Below are 24181 nucleotides of genomic sequence, written 5' to 3'. Positions count from 1 at the left end.
AATGTATTAAAAACTAAATAACAGACAACTGCTATTGAACCTATGAAAATCACAAAGCCAAATAAATGTAGTATAGTTCCACACTGACGTGAATGTATATCTTTGTGTGTGTGTGCCTTATTGGCACAGATGTTTCTTCCTGTCCCAATTCATTTAAATCAAACCAAACCTTTTTTTTTTTTTTTTTTTTCAGTCCTCCTGTATCCAAGTTACAGATTAGGAGAAAAAAGACATGGTCTCAAAACCTGGGAAGGGTGTCATTTCTAGTTGAGCCATGCTATAAAAAGCTAACTGATAGTAATGAAGTGTACTAAGCAAGTCTAGAAAAGTAATGGAAGAATTGCAACTCCAGTCACTTTGTACTGTAATAGCCCCTGGATGTCTGATATGCCAAGAGCTGAAGGGAAATTAAGCCTCCTCCTTCATACCTTTCCTGCCACACACAGGTATCGGCAGTGACAGGAAACATCAATGAGGCATGGGAAAGGGCAAGAGGTGATTGCTACTAACAAACAACAAAGGTGCCCAGAGGCCCACAAACTTTTAAAAAGAGAGTGAAACCGAACGCGTGGCTTATACCGCCCCCACCACCCACCCGTGGCCGCAGGTCCACCGCAGGATGGGACAGTAGGAGCCAGTGACCTGGAAAGGGTGAAGGCTGACCCTGTGTCTCCTTCCCCGTGGAATGTGTTGGAAAAATAATTTCTTTGTGGCGCGCTTGCCCACGAAAGCCCTGTGAAGTCCGAGACCCTTGTCCTCCGTCCCCAGAGCACCCCAGCTTCCAGCGCAGTGCCTGAGCCCGAGGAGTCTGAGCAGTCGAGATGGGAGCGGGAAGGAAATCCCTCCTCCCTCTACATCAGTGTGAAGTGGTCCTCATCAGAGTCTAGCTCCTCCCCGTACAAGGTCTGTGACTTCTCGACATAGGTCATCACCCTGGACCACTCGAATCCTCAAAGCCTGTGATTCTGTTATTTTAAGATAGACTGTGATTCATGAGAAATAAATAGTATCAACCAAGAGTTGTCAGCACTTAGAGGGGCACAAAATATATGGCTGGTGGACTGTAGATCTCTAGAAAAAGGCGGGAGTGTGATGAGGGAGAGGTCAGGGGATGCCAGGGGAGGGAAGCGGAGTGAGCAGCGGAGAGATCCAGGACAGCAAAGCCCAAATTCACTCACAGGAACCGCAGGTGCCGCAGGTAACAGAAAGATGAGATTGCCCAGGTCCTTTGCATATTCAGTTACTCACTTCTACAAAGATAGGTGTTCGCTCATAATTTCTTAAAACATGTAGTTCTCTTTCATTTTCCCACTCTTTGAAAGAGACCGGGTACAGATACTTCTTTATTGTTAGAAAAGCAGCCAACAGTTTGATGATAAGTGATGCTGGCATGGCCTCCAAGGCAGAGATGTAGGGAGTGAAGGGGACTGAACTGACGGCCACCTGCTCGGTCCAGAAGGACACACCCCATCGCACCTCTAGACGAGGAATTGCCATGTGCGAGTGAAATCTAACGTTGCCAGATTGTCACATTTGTCAAGAAATGCCAGAACATGAAGTATGTGAAATGTTGGCACGTAGATATTATGTATACATATTCAAAACACACAGAACACGTGGCTGCAACCTATGGGCAGGCTGAAGTTTGGCAGGTGGGCCTCCAGTTGGCAACCTGTGTTACAGGTGCAGGGATGAGCATGATGTCTTTGGGAGACTGGGGATGAGCAGTAGAACTGGAGCAGAGGATACTCTGTGGAAAAAATCTGTGATGAATCTGCAGGGAGTGCTTGCATCCAGATTTTGGATTTTCTTAAATGTCATCCTCTTCCATCCATTTTGGAGAAGAAGATGTTTTCAGTTTGCTGTACACTTTTTCCTGCTTTAAAACAGAACCCCAGCCTGCCAGCAAGACTTCTGTAAGCATTATTCGTGCCAAGGCTGTAAAAGGTTACGTGACGATAAATAGCATTTAGGGCCTTCCTTTGCCCCTTCATTCAGCTAGTTCAGATCCCTGTCTCCTCTTCTCCATCTTCTGTCCACCTGAAACTGAATATCCTAGGCTCTTGACCTCGTCGTACACCTAGAATTTGAGGGAACTCTAATAGCAAATTATAACTAAAAAAAGTTTTTGCTAGCACTTGAATATTTCCTATATCCAAATGCTAAATTCTGTAAGAAAGGAAAATCCAAGGTGAAACGTGGCATATTGGATTAGGACATACCCATTATATTAATTGACTAAAAAGAAAACAATGAAATTCCCTGGTTTTCATTATTTTGCAGAGAGAGAAGGTTGGGCTCCACGGTCTGCTAAATTCCCATTTCTTTCATTTACTTGCTGTAAGGCTGTGGGTAACGCCCCTTCATCTTTGAAGCTGGTTTCTCATCTGAACAATGAGACTGGTGACAGTGGTCATGCCACACTGCTGTGCCAGGTGCCTGGCAAATGACTGGCCCTTGGTGGAGAATGTGGTGGAGATTTCAGTCCCTGGAGTCCTTGTCAGCAGGACCTCCTGGTGAATGCCAGGCTCCTCGGTATATTTTTACAAGGATTTAGAGTCAAGTTTGGAGACCAAAATTCAAGTCGTGACTCTGCCACTTCACCACCACAAAACTGAAATGATAAGCTCATGGAGATGTTGTGAAGATGAACCGATTAAAGTATGGAGAGGGCTTAACACGGTGTTTCAGGTGGGGAGTGAGTGGTAGGTAACGCGAGTGTGTGTGTATCTGGAGAGTAATGCACACTTATCCAGTGAGCAAATTGCTGGCTGCTTTAGCTTTCTAACTTAGGTAAGAATAGTTAAAAAGCAGTAGCAATATTTCCGTTCTTTGCTTGACCCTCGCCTGGAATCTTACTTTTAATTAGTGAATACTTCTTAACAACATTGATCTCTGGCTTTTGAGTTGCAACAAATTAGAAGCAGGAGTTGGAGCTGCATTGTTAAAATTTGGTCTGTCGGTAGCTAGAGAAGTGGCAGCAGGGAATGTCCGTAACAGCCCTGATGAGAGTAGTGAACACTCATCATGGTCCAGAATTGCTTACAAGAGGAAGCTAGCGTGCCTGATGTATTTAACAGATATGTATATGGAAGAGATGAAGATAAAAGTTTTTGGTGGGAAGTGAATGTGGCTCAACCAGTTGGGCACCTGCCTACCACAGGGGAGGTCCCGGGTTTGGTTCCTGGTGCCTCTTAAAAAATGAGCAGACACTGCACCCACAGCAAATGAGCTAGACACCACCCACACTGGGCGAGCAGATGCCACAGGCCAGCAGGGGGCGGATGCGCCTCCGGCTGTTGGGCCCTCGCCTCCACGTAGGAGGTCCCAGGTTCAGTTCCTGGAGAAGGCAAGCAGAGAGTGAGCAGAATAATAATACTAAGTATTGTATAAATATATCTTTGTAATAGATACAATTTCAAGGAGATATGTGTCTAGATACACATCTCCTTGAAATATGCTTTAATCAGAAATTTTGTGTATGTTTTGAGGTCAGTTTCCTTTAAATAGTAATTTTATTTTTATCTTCACCAAATGTATTATTTTACTTTGTTTAGTGAAAGCAGAGAAATATTTAAGTTCTAGAAGAATCTTAAGCCTTTTACTTTCCGGCAATATAATAGTTTTAAACCATAAAAAATATTGTACCTATCAATGAATAACCTCTGCCTGAGAGACTTAGTCAAAACTCAAAATTATAGTAATATTTGAAAGTAAATAATTAGTATTATTAATCTGGGAGAAGTGGGGGATGAAGAAAGAAAAATAGAACTAAATAAAACTTTTTAAAAAAAAGTTTTTGGCATTTCAAGGAATATAAAATTCTCAAAATTTACTTAAAAAGAGGAGCCCCGAGGAGGCATGTGGCCCTTGCTGTGGTACTGTCGGCAGTCCAAGGGCCAGTGGTCCTAGAGGGAGAATGCCAGAAGGGCCGCCTGTGTGGAAGTTTGGCCACTTGGTCTCCCTCTTAGTGGGACAGCAGGTGGTCAGAACAGGGGACAGCAGCAAGAAGCAGAGCCCGGCCTGCCTGCAGTCCCAGTGGCTGCAGGGCACCAGGCTGGCTTCCTGCCTTTTATAGCTGTCAGATTCCTTGGAGCTCTGATCCCGTGGTCCCTCCCACCTCTGCCATCCTGTTTGAAAAGTTCGGTTGAGAACAGGCCTTCCCAGCTCTGGGCCAGGGCTCAGACTGCCTGCTACACATTACTGGACCAAAGGAACTTCTCAGGTTTAGGAAACATTAAGTATGAAGCCTTGTACAGAGCTGGAACCCATCCACTTTCTCTTGGTCCCTCTTTTTTTAAAATTAATTACTTGACTGCTCCTCATCCCCTCATTGTTTTGCACTCGCTGTGTCTGTCTTCCTTGTTTCTTTAGGGGGCATCAGGGACCGAACCCGGGAGGGAGGTGCCTAATTGCTTGAGTCCACTTCACTCCCTGCTTTGTTGTGCTTTCATGATGTTTTTTTCTTGTGTCTCTTGTTGCGTCATCTGTTGTGCCAGCTCACTGCACCTGTCCGTCGGTGCCTGCTCACTGTCTTCTTTAGGAGGCATCAGAACCGAAGCAGGGATGTCCCATGTGGTAGATGGGAGCTCCGTTGCTTGGGCCACATTGCTTTCTGGCTCGCTGTTATGTCCTTCAAATCTTGAGTTCCTCGTGGATCATGAGGTGGAGTTCAGTACAGACTGGACTCAGGGAAAGTTCCAGGGCAGACAGCAGCACACTTAGGTCTACCAGAAAGAGCAGGGCTCTGCCAGGCACCAGGTCATGAGGGGGCCTCGGGCCTCCAGATGGATTTCAGGGCCTATTCTGGTGTGCACCCAGCCCTAGTTGCCACCCAAAGGCTGCTGCATCTTCAGCTCCCTTGAGGCACTCGGCACCCTTCATGGAACCATGTGTTTTGAGGAACTGTGATGCCTGAGGCTCTAGAAAGGAGGGTGAGGGCAGGGACTGGGATGCCTGAGGCTGTAGAAAGGAGGATGAGGGCAGGGACTGGGATGCCTGAGGATCTAGAAAGGAGGGTGAGGGCAGGGACTGGGTCTGGATACAGGAATTAAAAGGGAAGGTGGGTTAGAGGGATGGCCATATTATTGATTTTTATCTCCCTGGAATCATGTCTAAGGCAGATTTTTCATAGGGTTAGCTTTTTTTCCTTCTTTCAAGGTTGGTTAATTCTTCCTATCTAATTCTACCATATAAAATGATGAGAAAAATCAGGATGATACCTAAAGGAAAAAACCCTCTTGAAACCGCAATGGGCAATGAAAATCAAAGCATGTATAAAACACCTGTGCTCCCAACATTGCTGCACTTTTTTTTGTTGTTTGTTTATTTTGTTTTGTATTTTTCTTTTTGAACCTTTGATTGGTTTTAAGGCTTTCCATTTTGGGAAGCAGGAAAATGGACTTTGCTTTCTTCTTTCCCCTGGAGGAATCGTGGGGTGAGGCTAGAGTAGCAACAGAGCAGCACTCTGATGCAGCCTCCTCTGATGTAGAGTCCTCCCATTCAGCTCTGATGGGCCCTTTCCCATTGGGTAGAGACACAAGATGTTGGAGACAAAGGCTGGGAAAAGGGAAACCAGGGGCCTGGCTACCTTCCTTGGTGCACCAGTGGGCTTTCCCAAAAGAGTTACCTGTTTTCTCTTTTTGGTGATGTATTTGTTTTGCTGAGCAATTCCGGAATCAAGGATCATAGAGAACTAATCTGTCATGTTCCATTAGCAACAGCTACATGAAAATAGGACAGTGACATGAAAATAAAGGTCTTCATTATTTTTTTAAGAAGATTTTGCTTAAGGACACATCCCCTTTTGATGTCAGATAACTGGGATAGTTTATGAGGAAAAAATCTTGACAGGGTCAGTATTTTAACTCTAATTTATTTTTTAATTACTGAAAATATATTGCTGCTTTTTCTACATTGCAGTTGGAATGACCTGAGGATGTACTATTTAAATCACAATATTTAGTGATTCTGGAAATTTTTTTGTGGAAATTTTGTACCCAAATTTATGATATATCTCTAAAATGCATTGATAGACCAAGTAGGAATAATGACAAAGCAATCCTGAGTATAGCAAAAACACGTTTCTATTTCATAAACAGAATGAGAGCATTTGGAAACATCTTGTTTGTTTCTTTAAAAACCGTATCATGCAAAACATATCCACTGATATACTAATTAGCTCTTTGTCGCTTAATATTTACTGAAAAGCAAATTTTAAACCTTTGTGAAGTGTTAGTTGACTCCACAGGAAGGGATTCCCTTTTTTTCTTTTTCAGCTCTAATACATTCACTCCGTTATCATTTATTAAGCCTGTTTTGAGTCCAACATTGGTTTGGGCTCTGTGAGAAAGGGGTCCAAAAATAAAAGAAGATGACGTGTGTACGTTAGAAGCCCTAAAGGAGCATGGCGATGACTGCAGAGCAGCCCTGGCAAGGCTTTGCTCTGGCATCAAATCTGGACATGGGTAACACACCCTGTGTACTCCGCAGGAACTCACGGATGAGAAAGGGTGGTGTAGTTTTCGGTCTGTTCGACTGTCACCTCAAGCTCCTTAGTTCCTGGACAGCGCTCTTGGTCAGTTTTCTCATGCTTGGGAGGCACAGCTGCCCCTTCCCCTGTGTTTGGATCGCCGTTCTCTTTGGTCACCCGTGCATTCCAGAAATCTCAGCGCCACCTTCCAGGCAGCCCCATTCCTCACTCTGCGTGCCTGATCAGTCACCAGATCCTGCTGAACTTATTGTACTTGCTCCTCCCTCCTCTTGCGGCCAGTTGCCTCATTTGGGCCCTCATCATCCCTCATCTTGATGTCTCCTAACTGGGCTTCTTGCCACAGGTCTCTCACCTCTCCAAGCCGTTTTTCCGGATTCCCCCCAGAGAGTATTCTTCCTAATACCAGATCTGATCGTGTCCCTCTCCTCACGTGCTCACAGTAGCTCCCCTTTCTCTACGGATGTAGCCTGAACTTCTTGGTGCCCTTAGTCGGGGTGCATTCTTCCTGGTCTGGCCAGGACCCTTTAACCCCACTTCCCAGCGCATCGGCCCTGTCCTTCCACAGGTGGGGTGGTTACTGTTTCCTGGCACAGGAGGGTCTCTCCACTTCCGTGTCAGGGAAATCCTCTGCTAAATTGCTCCTGATTCGTTAAGTAGAATTTGTTGTTCGTCTCTCTCCTTCTGCTCCCAAACTGTGGTCTCTGTAGTTCTGTTTAGCATTTACATCATTCTGTGCTCTATTTTAGCCCATTAGAATTAAAGACTTCTAAGGCTGGAAAGGAACTTAGAGATCACACAGGCCAGGCAGAGGCTCAGATAAATCTGTAACTACACCTGATGGCCTCTTGTCAGTCGTCCTTGCATTTGCTATCAGCTGCGTGCCCTGTCCCTTGCTGTGCGGCACAGTTCTCTCTTGTCTTCTTCCTACATCTCAGTGACACCCTCTCTACTTCATTAGTGGCTTGTCCACTTCTAGTGGACCTGCAAATACTGGAATTCCTTGGAAGCTAGCCCTAAGCCCTACTGCCTTCTCCTCTACTCTGCCTCCTCCACCCACCTCGCCCTAGGTGATGTAGCTTCCCACAGCTTCGATTTTACCCATAGGCAGACAACTCATAAATCTATATTCCACTTAAAACCTCTCCTCTTGGCTCCAGACCTGTATATCTAGACTGATCTTATAACGTACCATCCAAACAGGGACACATTTGGGGGCTACAGGAGCTGCCAGTTGATGGGATGCCAGGACAGCTGTCCTAACAGGTACCGATGGCCAACTAGATATAGCGATCCACCTGACATCCGCTCTCAGATGTCCCCAAAGCTCCCTGAACTAACAGATGATCTAAACTTAGAGTCTTTACCTGCAAGCCTCCTCCTCTCCAGTGGACCACTCACGTGATTGACACCACCGTCCCCTAGGTTATCAAGCCAGAAACCTTGACTGCACCCTTGGCATATTCCCTTTGCCTCACCCAGGTCATCCCAATGTCTACTTTATTTTAGTTTCTAAATATCTTGAAATCACGTACTTCTCTTTATCGCTACAGCAGCCACTCTAGTCCCCGCTCCCATGACATCTTGACTGGATGCCCAATTAGCTTCCTCATTGTTCTGTGTGCATTAAGTCTGTCCCTCCTCCAACACAGTCTCCATCCTGCAGCCAGAACCATCTTAAGAGTGCAGACGGGACCATGCTCTCCCTCGCTTGAAATACGAAATGCAAACCCCTTTACTCTGCCTTTCTTTTCCACTTGATCGTAAAGTCCACAAACCTTGGGACCATGTTCATTTTGCTCCCCTTTGTTTTACGTTAATATGATATAACACGTGGCACATAGTTGTTGATAAATACTTATTGGGGAAATGGGGAAGCGAATGTGGCCCAAGGGTTTGGTCTCCTGTCTCCCATAGAGGAGGTCCAGGGTTCGATTCTCAGGGCCTCCTGGTGAAGGCGAGCTGGCCCACGTGGGGAGCTGGTCCATGCAGAAGTGCTGGCCCACATGGAGAGCTGGTGTGGCAAGATGATGCAACAAAAAGAGACACAAAGGAGAGACCAGCTGAGGTGGCACAACAGATTGAGTGCCTCTCTCTCACTATGGAAGGTCCCAGGACCTAAAGAGAAGACAAGGAGACACAGAAGAATGCACAGTGAGGGGACACACAGAGCTAACAATGGGAGTGGGGTGTGGAAATAAACAAATGTTTAAAAAAATGCAAACACATGGGCAAATGAATGATTCTAGAGTCTGACTTTAGCTTACTAGTTCTAGTCTCTGTATTCTTTTTCTCCAAAAGATATTAACCTTCCTGAAGGTGGAGGCTGTGTCATTCTAGTATTTATTATTAAATACCTTCTTAGAATCTAGAAAAGTGGGCATTCCCATCTGCCGTTTGTTTATCTAGTACTTTCCAACCCTAGCTACACCCTCGAATCCCTTACCACACCAAGGCCAGTTTTTCACCCGTGACTAATTCAGAATCTCCCAGTGTAGGGTCTGGTTGTAATCAGTAACTGAGAAGCCTCCTAAGGTTTCTAAGCTTCGTCAGGATAGAGAAATCAGGTCTAAATATCATCATGCATTAAGTCCCACCTTAAACTCCATCTTCTCAACAGAACCTTCTCTTTCTCCAGTTTTGCAAGATTTTGTGGGTCCTCCATTTTTTCTTAGGGGTTGGTGATGTGTAGCAAAGCAGTTATGCAGCCCATACTTTATTTCTTTACTTTAGAGTTTCCTTTCTAGCTATTTTGTAAGATCTATTCAGGCTGAGATTATGCAGTATATTTAGGAAGGTGCTGAGACCAAGAAACTACTTTATAACTTCCTTTTATTTGACTGATGTCTGCTTGTCACTTTGCAAAGACTTAGGGTTGATGAATGAGATCCATCTTTATAAACCTTCCTTTGATTTGTGGCTGCCTCTTAAGTTTTGGTATCCCAGCAAATTCTTCTTACATATTCTCTTATTTCTGACCCGCTAGTGAGCTGAAGTGAGGTTCCTGGAGAGCCACGGCCCAGGTACACATCGTTTGTCTTTAACCAGGAAGAGAAGAATAGGTTAAGCAGGTCTCTTCTTATACCACTCAGAGAGCCAACTTTACATGAGGTTCCCTGAGACTTTAAGCTGTATAATATTTATACAGCTGCTAGGGATGCCTTAAGTTTTTGGTCTGTTGTAGCATATAGCATATCGAGTAGAAACCTAAAATGCACACTGAGTGACTCTCTACCACTCTTCTATTGGAGGATGGGTGGGAAGGGGGCGAGGGAAGACAGAAGCAGATGGAAAAGCAATTTCTTAAATGTATGCATATCTGACCAGGTTGTTCCTTTGTCCCGTTGGTAAAGACCAAATTTAGTGAGGTGGACTTGTGAGGGTGTTTTTCCACAGGCATAGTAAAAAATAAAAAAAACATAGCAGGCTCTTCAGGTGTGATTGCAACTTGCCACAGGAAACTAAAAAGGCAGATAATGTCACCGAATCTTTGTCTAAAGTCATTCTTAATGGGTCAGCACTGATGCTGTACCTGAGGAAGAGGGATGTGCAGTGTCCCCAGGTGAGTGCAGGGCCTTCCGCTCAGTGCAGATGAAGATTTCATAGCTGCTCAGCGCAGAGGAATCTAGACGTTTCCGTTTTCACGGCATCATTGGCTGAAGCAGATTTTGCCATCGTTGTTAAAGCTGTAGTAGAGTCTTTGTGGCAATTCACCCCAAACCAAAAAACATTCACCAAAAATGCCCATTGTATGGAGGTAATATTTGGATTGTTTTATGATTGACCTTGAAATTTCTTTCTAACCAAATTCCTGCTGTCTTAAAACCCAGATGTTTATTCATCTTATGTGCTTATTTATCATAGTGGTTAGACTCTAGTTTTTTGGTGTTTAGAACATTGTAAAGATAAAGAGAACAATGCAGGCTGCGTCTAGAACTTTAGTTATGTGTGTGTTACGGATGACATTCTGTGCTGGATTGGAAGCTGGGATTGCCGAGGTGAGCAACCTTGTGGTGGGATGATCAGATCTGGATTTGGTGTGTTCATGGTGAGCTCTGGATCCGTAGAAGCTAAGTAGTCTCAAGTTCAGTATTTGTGTAAAATCGCTGAGAGATAATAACATCTCACTCTGTAATCTTTGCTGGTGCTCAAAGGACTAGATTGGTTGGTATTTTCAGTCTCTCATATTTATAAAAATGAAATCGGGAAGCATGAGAGGATGGGAAGGAGACGTGGCTCAATTGATAGAGCGTCTGTCTACATATGGAGGGTCCAGGGTTCAGTACCCAGGGCCTCCTGACCCGTGTGGTGAGCTGGCCCTCACGCAGTGCTGCTGTGTGCGAGGAGTGCCGTGCCACGTACAGGAGCCCCACGCTCAAGAAGGGCGCCCCGTAAGGAGAGCTGCCCTGTGTGAAAAATGTGCAGCCTGCCCAAGAGTGACACTGCACACACTGAGACCTGATGCAGCAAGATGACACAACAACAACAAAAAAGATGCAGTTTCCCAGTGCAGCCGGATAGTGCAAGTGGATGCAGAAGAACACACAGTGAATGGACACAGAGAGCAGACAATGGGGGAAAGGGGAGAGAAATAAATAAATCTTTAAAAATAAATAAATAAAAGGAAAGCATGAGAGGATACAGAAGAATATCTGGTAGTACAAAATGAAGATATTTATCAAAAAGGCCTTTTTCCTTTTAAACACTGCAAAAAATTGTTTTATCCAATTATGCCTAAAAGTATAAATTTCATAACATTAGTAGAAAGTTGAATAAATAACAGAAAGTTGAAATAAGTATGTTCTCATTCATTTGTTAAATAATAATTTAGGTTGATTTCTCTGTTAAATGTCTTGCCTCAAAAAATTGTGCTAATTCATGAACTAAGTGTGTAATTAATTTCATTCAGTATATCACAAAGGTAGAATTTGATAAAGAATGGGAGTGGCACACTGAGGAAAAAAGAACTCCTTGTGATTACCTGTTTCTACCAAAGAGATGACTTATACCTGACCTACATTTTTAAATGGTACGGAGTATCAGTCATTACATTACATTTGGTTATTATAATGATATTTAGCACAAAGAACAACTTTGAATTTCGTTCACGTAGACTGTAGTAATTAAAGTTTTAAAGTGCATGAGAATTCTGTGGAATAAGGTATGTGTGGATATACACATGAATAATATAATATAATATAATATAAAATAATATAATATAATATAACATAATATAAATGCCCTTGTATTGATGAATAGCATATGCAAGGATCTGTACCTTTGACTGCCATTGATCAATGATTCTTGAAAATTAATGAGAGTAATTCATTAATCTAGTGATTTTGAAGCCCACAGTCTGGCTAGTCAGGTTGGCTAATTCTGTTCCCTTAGAAAGGTTAACTGAGTACAAAATTTGGGTATGGTATTTCAGAAGACCCTGCTGGTTTCCCCCTCAGGTTTAAACATGTAAAAGATACTCTTAAACTCTAGTAGGAGAGACAGCAGGATTTTTTGCAAAATTCAAGCAAAAATCTGCACTGGAAAAAAAGTTCCCCTGAGATGGACTGAATTCTTCTAAAGAGAAAAATATATAATTTACTATCATCTTAAGTATTCATGATGATATATATGAAGGGCTATTTAGAGGAAAATTTCTCTTAGGTTTATTGTCAGAAAATGCTGTACAGTTAAATTCTTTCTTTTACCCTGTTCAAACGGAATCTCAGTGAGGATGAAAAACTTACGTTTCTTGACCAATGTGTTTACCGAGTATCTAGTGTGACCATATCTATATTGGAGTAATAGCTTCTTGTATAATTTACACTAGTGTTTGTTAACAGCAAAAACCTGTCCATTGGGGTTTAAGAATATTTAATCTTTTAAAGCTGACATACATAACATGTAGCAATGTCAGCTACAGCTGTTTCTAAACATCAGTAACAAAATTATAGACAGGTTTTGAAGCTTCTGTGGTGGGAATGAATACATCTGAGGATTCCAGTTGCTGACAGTGTTTATGTAATTTAATCTTACCATCTGGTAGAAAGTAAACATTTTTTAAATAAAATTAAAGTTTAGAAAGTGAATCTCAAATACTTTTCAATTGTTGGAAATGACAGACTTAAATCTAGGTTCACTGAAAAATGAATGGCTATTCTGTATTCACTATTTTGAGATAGGTAATGGATTGCAGTTAATGCTGCATTGGTTCCTTAAACAGGGAACGAATGGGGGTGCTTTCATCTTAGCTACGGATTCTGCATTTCATGCTTCTTGTATTCCTCTAAGATAGCTTACACTTGTTTTTATTATTCCTATTTTGCTCAAAAGAAACCAAGACTCAGAAATGTTGTATGTCATTCAGAAAAAGCCATGTCACAAATAAAATGCGCATCTGAACTGTAAATAAGTGATTTCTTCACAGCATCCCATAATTTTTTTATAACACAGTAATCCGTTTGTAATGTGCATTTAGCTATTTTGTGACTCATGTGGCATGCTGCAGTGTGCTCATTTTGCAAGTAGCACCTTTCCCTTCCCTTAGAAGTCAGCAAATTAGCAGATTTGTGAAACTGACAAATTGGTCTACAAACCCTGCCAAGTTCAAACTTTATAAATAAGACCTAGACATTTTACTTGAAATAAATACACAAGAGCTGGTAGGCTCTTGTGCTTATAGTTGTGTTCAGTGTTAAATTGAAAGTCTATGCTCTATGTTGATGTAATAAAATTTAATTAGTTGTAAGTCAGGTTTTGGTTTAGTGGTAATTAGTTTATGTATAATTATTACATCTAATAGCAGTCTGAAATAAACAAGCATTTTGATCTTTTTCCAAGTTAAAAAACATCTGCAAGATTTATTTCATAAATAGCAATAATAAAACCATATTAGCTAATTTCATTAGACAAATTATGAAAACCATTAAGTGGCAAAGTAACATTTCAGTGATGATGTACATGTGTCATGTTGAGATGGTACATAAAATATTAAAGTGGGTTTTTTCTTATTCAGTTAAAAACAATCAAATATGACTGATGTTTCTTACGATGGAACCTCTTATATTTTTTAAGGTAACATTTTGTGTGATTTATGTATCTTTAAAAAAGATAAAAAATATTTAATGGAAAAATATATAGAGATTTAAAAAGTACATTACCTGTAATTTTGCATATAAAAATATTATTCAGGTAAAAACTCTAGTAGAATGATCGTCAGAATCAGCATGCACTTCACAAATGGAGAAAATTTTTATTATTAAACTTGAAAATTACCTTTAATTTTATCATTGAGTTCTGACAAGTTTTTAAAAATTTTACCAGTAATTATTATCTTACCTCCTTCCAAAAGGATATAAAATAGTTTTCAGCTAACAAAGCCATTACACAAAAATATACTGTTAATATATAAAAAAGTCCTCAAAAATGTTTAAAATTAGTAAATTTAATAAGTTAAAAGGTCACGGTCCTTCGAGTTACCTGGTTGCTGTTATATATATGTAATAACCTATCAGGGCTCAAGGAGAAATTGGGGAACCAGGGCTATTTACTTTTGGCATCTTCCTACTTCTTCTTTTCCCTAAGAGGAATCATTCTTTCCTTTTTTTCTTTTCTTTTTAAAACAGAGCGCTGCCGTTCTATTTTTAAAAATGTATTTGGCAACTATTTTTCCTCCCCAAATTTATTATTACTTTTAACTTAATATCTATAATCCTAGGATAGACTGGTGAAACCCACCACAGCACTGAGTGTGTTTTCCACTTCATAGATTATGTTTATCACTTGATGTTTGACTTGAAAATATTTAGATAAAACACTTGACGTTTGACTTTAAAATATTTAGATAAAAAATGAGAAGTTCAATAAATAGTGTTTATTTGTAAATAGTACAAGCTTCATAAAAGTGGTTGAAGTTGGCATCACAAGCTATTAAATAGTTTAAAGTGAATTTTCATAGCCTTCTAACTAGTTTTTATGAGCAAAGCTTAGGTTTACTATAAATATATAGAAAATATTTAAATTTGCTAATTCTTTGATAATATTTTTACTTTTCCTCCTTTATTCTATTTTATTGGTAAAGAATCTGTTTTGACTTCAAAAGAGGTCCTATGTTATGATCATTTCCATTTGGTAAGAAGAAAGAAGTGATTTGAGATGAAATATTCATGAACTGACATAATTAAAAATATTATCCGAGACATCTAAATTGGCTTTTATAGTGTATCATTATAAATATTTATTTAGATCTTTGTGAAATGTCTGTCATGCTGTATACAGGTTTTACATAGGGTGTCATTTCAGTTTTTATAAATTTGATTTTATATTTACTTATGTTGAATTTCCATTTATTAACACACATTAATCTGCCATGAAAGCTGAGTACTTATTTGAGCAATGTGTACTGCCGACCTTGAAGGTACACAGTTCAGGACTGCAGGAGGGGATAGAGAGAATGCTAAGAGGAAAACTTCAGTCCGTTATAGTCTTCCAAGTAAGGTAGGACATGCCCGTTAAAAGTTAGGAATACAAAATAATTATGTTTCAAATGAGAGGGATTTCATAAAAGGTGACTTTGGGTTGCTGCTGTCGTCTGTTCCTGAAGAGGAAAAAAAAGTTAGTTTGGTACCCAACCTTGTAGAAATCTGACTTCATCAGTTCCTTACCTGTGGTAAGATCTGTTGACCTGATGCTGCTTAATAAATCAGTGACCAGATAATTAACTTATGACAGGGAATAACCCTGTGTCCAAAATGTTTTTTTGATTACTTTGGGCATTGGCAATCAAGGCACCTGAAAAACTGAGGAATTGTAATTATGAAGTTACTAGGTAAATATAAAACACTTATAAAGTCTGGAAGTTACTGAATGAACCCTACTAAGTGCAAAGACTTATGTTAGGAACAATGAGAAACAGAATCTTGATGTATTCTGTCATCTAGAAAATTACTGTGGTAAAGGAAAGGATCTTGTACTAAAACACGTAAGCAGAGTCATTCTAAGTATTAACTGTGTGTTTTGTTGAATATTTTACCCAAACCATTCTAGGACCTAAGGAACCCTTACTGTGATATTTTCAAATGGGTATGCCTAACGGGGGAATAAATTTAAGAATTTGGTTCCACATGCCAACATAAATAAATGAGAACCTTTACCCAGACTTTGTGACTATGTGAATATAAATGAAAAGGGATTATTCAAAGGTCTTTAGATTTTTGTCCTGGGTCCTCAGAATAAATGTTCAAAAAAAGCTTTTTAAAACTCGTTTCTATTCCCAGTCTGACTCTCTTAAGTAACTTCAGTGTTTCTGTCACATGAGAGTAGAGGTGACCTTTTTAAAAAAATTACTCATTTAGTCGACAAATGTTTACTATGTGCCATAAACACAAAGATTCAGCACTTAGCGAAAGAGTACTTGGATCCTTAGAGCTATGAACTGAACGAGTCAGACACGGTTCCTGCCTTCATGAATCTGAGCTGCCAAGAGGAATCCAGTAGGGTTTGAAGATCCGTGACAGGAGTTCAGGAAATACCTCAGAATTTTTGGTGATATGCACCTGGAAGTCATAGTTCAACCCTAAGGGTAATGTGTCTCTGGAGAGCAATAAAAGAGCAAGGACCTAAGGACTAAAATTTGAGGAAAGACTCCAATGAAGGAGGAAGAAAAGAATGAAGAGCCAGTAATGGGAATGGAAATCCTGTTTACGGACTTGGGAAAAGAGTCAAGGTCATATGCTCAGACATTGGCCTGTGTGTCCAGAAAGTTTCAAAAAAGAAGACTGACAGATGATATCAAAAGGCTCTTAAGAATGAAATTTGGATGAGAGTCTTTACACTTGATTAGGAGGAAATGGGACCATTGTCTTGCCTGTGGACTTGACACCACAGGGATGAAAAGGAGAAATGGTATATGGGAAATACGGGAAAAGAATATATGCAGCTTATTACAGAAATCCAACAGTGAAAAGAAGGTGCCAGCTTAACTGGATTATAAATAATCAGCACAAAATAATGTGTTGGTAAATATTTAGACCAACTCCTCTTGTATATAGATAGGTTCTCCTCAGCTGTTTATGGAATATTTATGAAAGATTTTTAATCTTCATATAAATGTTGAATTTTGTAGTACTCCTTTGGTGGTACTACATAGTAAAAAATGCTACTTTTTAATAATAATATGTTATAGTTACTTTTTTGTAAATTTTAAAGCATCCTTTGAAAAGCAAACCTTATGTAGATTGATAACTAAAAAGATAGTTTTTCCTGGAAATTAAGATTTTATTTACTCAAAGGTTGTGGGTCTGTCTATCTACCTCATCTTCATGATCAAATTATTTGGTGTCTCTGCAAATTTCTCTTTATTAATTAAATAATTTTTGATACCAAAGGCAGCATTTCTAAGAGTAAGAGTTGTTTCCTAAATTAATACATTCATGAAAATAAAAGCACACTTAGATACACTATAAAAGTGGACCTGATTTCTTCTTTTTCCTCCTCCTTTTGAGCTTCTTGAAACGCATAGCTAAGAGTACACGGCTAAAAAACAAAAGTTCTGGATGACTGTCTACTTGCTTTTCAGATGCTGCTCTTTCTGTTTTTTTCTCTTCTGATGGCATCTAAGGAGAGCCTCCATAGCTGCCAATTCACACCTACTTATATATTTTTCAAAAATTTTTAACAAGGAGTTAAAACTCAGACTCAGATTACCTGAGTCACCCACAATAGCAGAAATAATCGTTTTAATACCTGGGGACAGTTAGAGTCCCACCAGGAAGAGGGAGGCAGTTGAACCAATATTAGGAAGTCGAGAAAATAATTGAAACTGGAGAACTCTAGTCCATTAAGCTGGAGGTTCCTTGTATAACCAATGAGCTTTAATATCCAATTTAATGAAAGCTGCTTATTTCACTTTCCAGAGCAGAAAAATTAATTGGTAGCTATAATTTAAGTTTGGTCTCCTTTCTAATTGAAAGAATGTCTAAAGGGAGGGGGAAAAGAAAAAAAGAAAACATTTTCATTCCACTCATTTTCATTTTTTAATTCCTTTTTTTTTTTTAGAAAAGTTTTATTACAAGTATTGACATTTTCATTTATTTCAGTTGGAATATTTAATTTGTTACACACTATCTCTAAGTAGAAAAAGAAGACAGCAAACAGTTTCATGAACTTGAAATCTATTCTCAGGGCCCCACAGGTGTAAGGATTGAATTTCCCCAGAAAGAACCTAGCCCATGACAGTGTCTCAGAAAACGCATTTTTTAAGGCACCTAACACGATCATAATATATGTTATCTTTTCACCGTGTTAGAATTAATTTTATTAGTGACTCCTAACAGCAAACTGTTTTTTAGAAGAATCCCATTGGCTGCCGGCCAATTCCTGGTGACTACATGAATGGACTGATGCTCACTCACATTTGAAGCAAATTTCTTTTTACCGTTAGCACCTCAGGTCATCAGTCTGCCAGATTTAAACAAGCATATATAAGTTTGCAAAACACAAAAAGTCTATATGCGAGTCAGCACATGGGAAAATTTTGTAATCTCCTTGAAAAAAAAAAACCCATTGTTTTCATTACTCTGCTGTGTAGTTCTAAAATCAAGACAAACTTCCTCAGACATCTCCCACAGAAATGCCACCAGAATAAAGAGGTCCAGTGGAGTGTGGCTTATTTTAAAGCATCTGAATATAACTTGAGGGAAGCAAGCGCTCCAACTCTTTCCTTTGTCAAAGAGACACTGCCAGCCCAGGAGAGCTTATAGCTGTTTCATTGTGATTTTTTTCCTACTGATCTAAGAACAGATGATGTGGAATGAAATGGACATCGAAGTTGGTGTCCCTTTTTGGCAGTTTAGCAGTGCAGGAAGAGCTATACGCTGAGCTCCTGGAGTCAGGGAATCATCTTCTAAATCAGCCCATTGCATCTTTGCATGCCTTATGCCTGTGGGTGCTTATGAAACACTGGGGTGACTCCTTGGAGAGTGGGGTCTTTCCAGACATTGGAAATGACCTCTTTCTCTGTCACATAGTTCATGTAACTGCTACGTGGTCGCTCCAGCCATTTTATGTTGCATGGTTAACAGTTCTTTTGGTCAAAACTATGCCTTGAACAATTCGCATGTTTTAAAGTTATCGAGTTAGGTCTGATGAAATGTATAAGAGAAACATACTCTCTTATACAAATAAACTGTTAGACCAGCATCTTCGTACCCAAAAAACACAGTGCTTAGCCTAAGGTCTTGCTTATAATAGGCATGTGATAAATGATTAAGAGAAAGAATGAATTTGTAAATGACACTTTAAAAGGCCGTCTTGCCTAGCCGTTAGGAGTGTGGACTCCCAAACCACACAGCCAAACCCTGATTTACAGCTCTGCCACTTACTGGCAGTGATTTGGGGCAAGTTGCCTACTCTCTGTGATTCAGTTTCCTCTTCTTCAAAATGGTGATAGTTAATAGTAATTACCTCACAGATATGTAGTGGGACCAAAAGAGCTTGTAAATGTCAAGGGGCCAGAATAATGCTTGGCACGCAATTCACAGCCAGTAAGTGTTAACAATAATTATTGTTTTATTTTAAAAAATAATCATTGATATGTCATATTTGGTAGTTGGCAGAACTTTCACATATGTATTTTAAATTTAATATAATATTTTATGTAAACCTTATGAGATGGGCAGGAGGGATACTAGAATTTTAGAGGTGATTAAATTTACTTTGTCAAGAAGAGGTGACGTGTGGGGATCGCTTGTGAGTGACCGGGATCACTTGTGAGTGGCGGGGAAGAGATTCCCATGGTGTCAGGTGGGGTACCCACGCCGCCATCTTGCCTTCAGCCCCGTGCGGCGCCCACGTGCTGCTCAAAAAGGCTCGTTGTTTCCCTTTGCCTAAAGCGAGATGTTACCGTCACTGACATCCAGCGACAAGTTTAATTCATTTTAAAGTGTGTTGAGGATGATGATATTGAGCCAGATGACCTAAATACTTTCGTTTTCTCAATCTAAAAATATCTTACAAATTCTTCTGCCCAGCGGTACTTGGAGTTGTAGCTCGAGATCCGTTCCCAGAACCACCCACACTCCTGCCGTGGGCCTCCTTGCGCCCGCTGCCCTTCAGCTTCAGCCAGGCTGATGCTCCTGATTCACTCTGTTTTGGAGATAGTTCTGCAATGAAATCACCCTGAAAATCCTCCGGTTGGGTGATTCTTTTGAAGCCATCATTCAAATAATAAAGGATTTTTAAAAAAATTTAATATGATAAACACCTGGCATAAATGTTTTCTTTCAGTGTACTCTCAAAACTGCTTACATCGGTATTGCTTGTTCACAGTTTTGAAATTCATATGAGGCAGTAGTTAAACTCAGAGAAATCAAGAGATTTAACACAGGCAAATATTTTATGTGCCTGGGTATACAGAACAAAGACATTCTTTGTTCTAAGCGTTAGCCCAGGTTAGAGCATGCTTGGTGTGTTCTATGTATGCAGAATGTCAGTATCTCCCTGATAGATGAGGAGCATCTCACGGGCAACGTGGTATTTTGTAATCATGTTTTATACCATAGAACAGAGCGTCCCACCTAATATTTGCAAGGCATTTAATAAGTAAATCATCCATTTATACATCCATCGCTTAGACTTCTGTGTCTTTAATAACTCCAAATACCACCACCATTTGGGGTGACTGAGAACATTCAGATAACTAAATTGCCCTCCTTTTATTCTTTTAGATAGATGGCATCAATTTCTACTGCCTCACCCAAAATTACGTAGGCCAGGGATAGAATTTCCTTATAAATTTTGCAGCTACCTCCTGAGAGGCCAGTGAAAGATCATTACTTTCACAGCGCTGTTGATCTTCTCTGTAGCTTTTGTAGTGATTCAACCAACTTGACAGTAGCCATCCCCCATGGATAAGTTTAATAGAATTAAAGAAATATGAACCTACTATCCATATGAACATTGCATTAAATCTATGTTTTGCATGTTCAGGAATTCTCTCCTTTTTGATCTTATAATTTCTCATAATATGTGTGTGTCCCTTCTAAATTTAATGACAGTAATTTTATTAGGTATGGAACATTTTAGTTAAATGGTTTGAAAAACTGAACAAGAATTGAACTCATTACCTGATTGTTTCCTCTAAAAAAGAAAAACAAAACAACTTGTAATTTATCCTTGGACCAATTGGACATTCTAAAAATTGTTCTGGTAATTTCTGTGTATCTGCTTCTTAAGCAGGTGACTGTGGTTTATATACTTCACCTATTCATATCTGTAAATTTTCAACTCCATATATTTAAAAACAAAGGTCAATATTGGAAAAAAGGAAATGTGCCAAAATATATGTTTTAGAGCAATAAATGAAATCATTTGTTTTCAACTGAATCCTTTACACCATTTTAAGACTTAATATTCACTGTCTGGAGAACAGTTTAGTGTCTTCAAGGTGAGAATTTTTGTATTAAATAACTAGCAGAAACTTTATTAAAATTATTGAGTAAAAACATATCTAAATTTCACATATAAGTTGGGTTTAATTTTAAAATGCTTCTGAGGACCCCTTTTACTTATTCCCTTGGTGGTCTTTCAAAAGCCAGGTGTCTGGGATTGTCTCCAGCCTGCTCTAAAAGCACCCCAGGCTTTGGATTAATACACGAGAGCTGCCTTTTATTTAGCAATGCCTATTTACATAATGCCTGTGCATTTAAACGCACTTGGAATGTATGGCCAAGATGGACCTAAACCAGAGTGGGTCAGCACTGCATGGCCTTGGTTTTTCATTGCATTAATTTAAAATATCCCTCTCTCTCACAGCTAGGGTGAAAAAAAAAGTACTGTAGAAGCATTTCTTCATTCACCTCTGTACCCTTTAAAGATGATTTAGGAATAAATACTGTATACTTTATAACAATATGCAGTAGAATAGTGATTTTGAAAAATAAATGTCTGTTATTAAACATCTCATATTTACAGCATACTATGATAATTTATATAACAGCAGAACAAGGGAATGTATTGTAAACCCAAGAGTAACCTGTGCTCTGAAACCATCACTTCCCTCTGACAGAATATATTTACTTAATCCTTTGATTCAACTTTCAAGTTCAGAACCGCATCTTTGTGTATGTGTGTGAAATATGAAGTTTTTAGATGTGATCCTTGTCTTTCAGATAAGACTTATTTTAAAAACTATTCTAAGACAAATTTAATATTATGGGATAAACTGCATCTTTAATTTTAGACTTTTACAAGTTTTGCATATGTTTGTGGCTTAGTCAAGAAACCCTAATCTCTGTAGTTTTTTCAGAGCTCACATTCGGATCCACTTTTGTGTTTATTCCCCAGAAGGTTAGTTAGTGTCGGCTTTGTATTGTAGTCAGGAATCCACTTCACTATGTTATAGATTGTTTTTAAGTGTTTGTGGTACTGAAATCCTTAATAGTTGCACACACACTAGAAATTTAAATAAAACTTGTTTTCGGGGCAGAAAATTATTGAAGTATTTTCTTAAAATAATGTGAACTTTGAATTAGAAAAATGCTACTTTGGAAACTTTATTTTCATTTGTAACATTTTAATGCTTGTTTTTCCTTGGCTTCTACTAAATAACTTAAACTTGAAAATATTGATATTTGGTTACATCCTTCTGGAAGATAATCTCACCCATGTATCTGTATTACTTGCCTGTGTTTTTCCCCCAAGGGTAGAGTTAACATGATGTTTATCTCATCTTAAATGCTAGTTATCTTTTTGCAAATCCTATTTTTATATCTTTAGCATAAATTTGTGCATTGATTAAATATTCCCATCTTCCTTTATAACATCTCATTATGTCTTATAATAAAGAGAGCATTTTTGTACTTTTTAAGGTTAGGTTTCATGAAGTAATTTCATTCTATGCAAATAAATGCTCAGGCTTTTAAAAATTTCAATATTATTCAATGCATTTGAAATGTAAATTAATTTTTGTTGTGCTTCTTGCTAATAGTCATTTTTTCCAGAGGTCTTATTAGGTGCTACGTTTGTTAAATAACAAATTTTGCTTTCTTTCATTTTCAATAACATCCTGTTATTTTTTCCCCTTCCAAGATCGCATCAGTTTAATAAAAATAAAATAATTTCATTTTGTTGTATTTTATTTTATTTTACTTTTTGGCTGTCATCTGACTTTATGAGACTTCAATTGATGAATTTAAAAAAATTGTTACAGATAATCTAGTTTTTTTTCCTTTGCATGGACACATGAGCCTGCTTTGTTGTATTAAGTCAAGCCTAGCAACCCAGTAAACCAACTAAACACTAAGACTTTGAAAGAATGGAACAACTTTCTTAAGAATTGCAATCAGTATTATGTATCATAAACTAATCAGGGCTGTTTCATTTTGTCCTTTATCATTTCCCTTGAACCTTGAACCCAACAATAAGAAATAATAGAAAACCAAAGCCTTGCTAGACTCGCTAAACTAACAGCCTTAAAAGGCATTTGACTGCAACTGGATATGAATGAGAGTGTTCCCCAAATCTTCTGCTGAAAGATGGGGCCCTCCTGTGGGAGTCTTTAATTGTTTTCCTCTTTTTTCTCTGCAGGAGTCACAGAGCTCAGCATCTTAACAAAACCAGTATTAGTGAGATCAAAGCCAAACCTTTCATATGGTCAGTATTTGACCACCTTTCTATAGAGTTAAACAAACCTGTTAAGAAGAATGTAAAGTAACAGAATGTAATATTCTAGAGGGAAATTCTATAATGTAAAATTCTAACAGTTTAACCTGTGGTATTTACTTTGGTTTTATTTTTCTTAACTTATTTTTAGCAGAGCCAACTGGTCGTTCAGTTAAAAGGTTAATATAATGTATGTGTAGATCAGCTTTGTAAATTTAAGACAACTGTTTACAATATGTGAACAGTCGTGAATTGTGTTAGATTATATTTGGCATTGCTTTATTTTCGTATTACGTTTGGTAAGTGAAAAAATAAAAGTATAATCATAATCAGTCACTAATAAAATTTCAAGAAAAAGACCTCATTTCTACATGTTCCACTATGATTTTGGCTCGTGTTTTGTTTACTTTTTTTTTTTTTTTGGTTTGTTTTTTTCCTGATTGGCTGATTTTTTTTTTCCTAATAGGTAGCATGTCCTCTGGCTTTCAAACAGAAATCATTGGGAGCATGCCAATATGCTCAGATTGTAAACAGTTATTTGATGTAAAGAAATCCTAACATGTTTATAAAATTAGTTTCTCCTTTTGGGGAATTACTGATGATGAAAACTATTGAATGATTAGATCCTCCTAGTTCAGCAGTGAGAAAGGGTAGGAACATTTTAAATGCGGTTCTAACCGCGGGCCATGTTTTTTGGATGTGATGTCATTTGAAGGGTAACCCCTGCCCTCCAGAATATCTTCTGTTACTCTTGATGCCTCAGTTATATACCAATAGAATTTCATTCCTATTTTGGGTGAGTGAACTCTTCCGATTAAAATGTTAATATCCTCTGATCATTTATAATTTAATGTGTTCTAGTGTCTTACCTAATGTCTTCTAGTCATGAACATGAACTTTCAAATATCAAATTCTTTCCTCTTTGAAGAAGAGCTAAGTTGAGCGTAAGTACAGAAAACATGAGGGCACTGATTTCTTGGTGTTCGTGAGAAGTCCAGGAGGTAGAAGAAGAAATGGAGAAATGATTGATGGTCA

At 38.9% G+C, this 24181-nt stretch overlaps 1 protein-coding gene and 1 pseudogene across 1 annotated transcript in view; both read left to right on the top strand.

Annotated features, from left to right (window-relative positions):
- The window catches only part of TENM3 (teneurin transmembrane protein 3), a 682045-nt gene that overhangs the window by 12547 nt on the left and 645317 nt on the right, over positions 1-24181 (top strand). The window lies entirely within an intron of this gene.
- LOC131279488 (endonuclease 8-like 2 pseudogene) lies at positions 3597-7895 on the top strand (annotated as a pseudogene).

This window comes from Dasypus novemcinctus, chromosome 1 (assembly GCF_030445035.2).
Source record: "Dasypus novemcinctus isolate mDasNov1 chromosome 1, mDasNov1.1.hap2, whole genome shotgun sequence".
Classification (NCBI taxonomy): domain Eukaryota; kingdom Metazoa; phylum Chordata; class Mammalia; order Cingulata; family Dasypodidae; genus Dasypus; species Dasypus novemcinctus.
The sequence above is the reverse complement of the archived record's forward strand: the minus strand, read 5'-3'. Positions and strand labels throughout refer to the sequence as shown.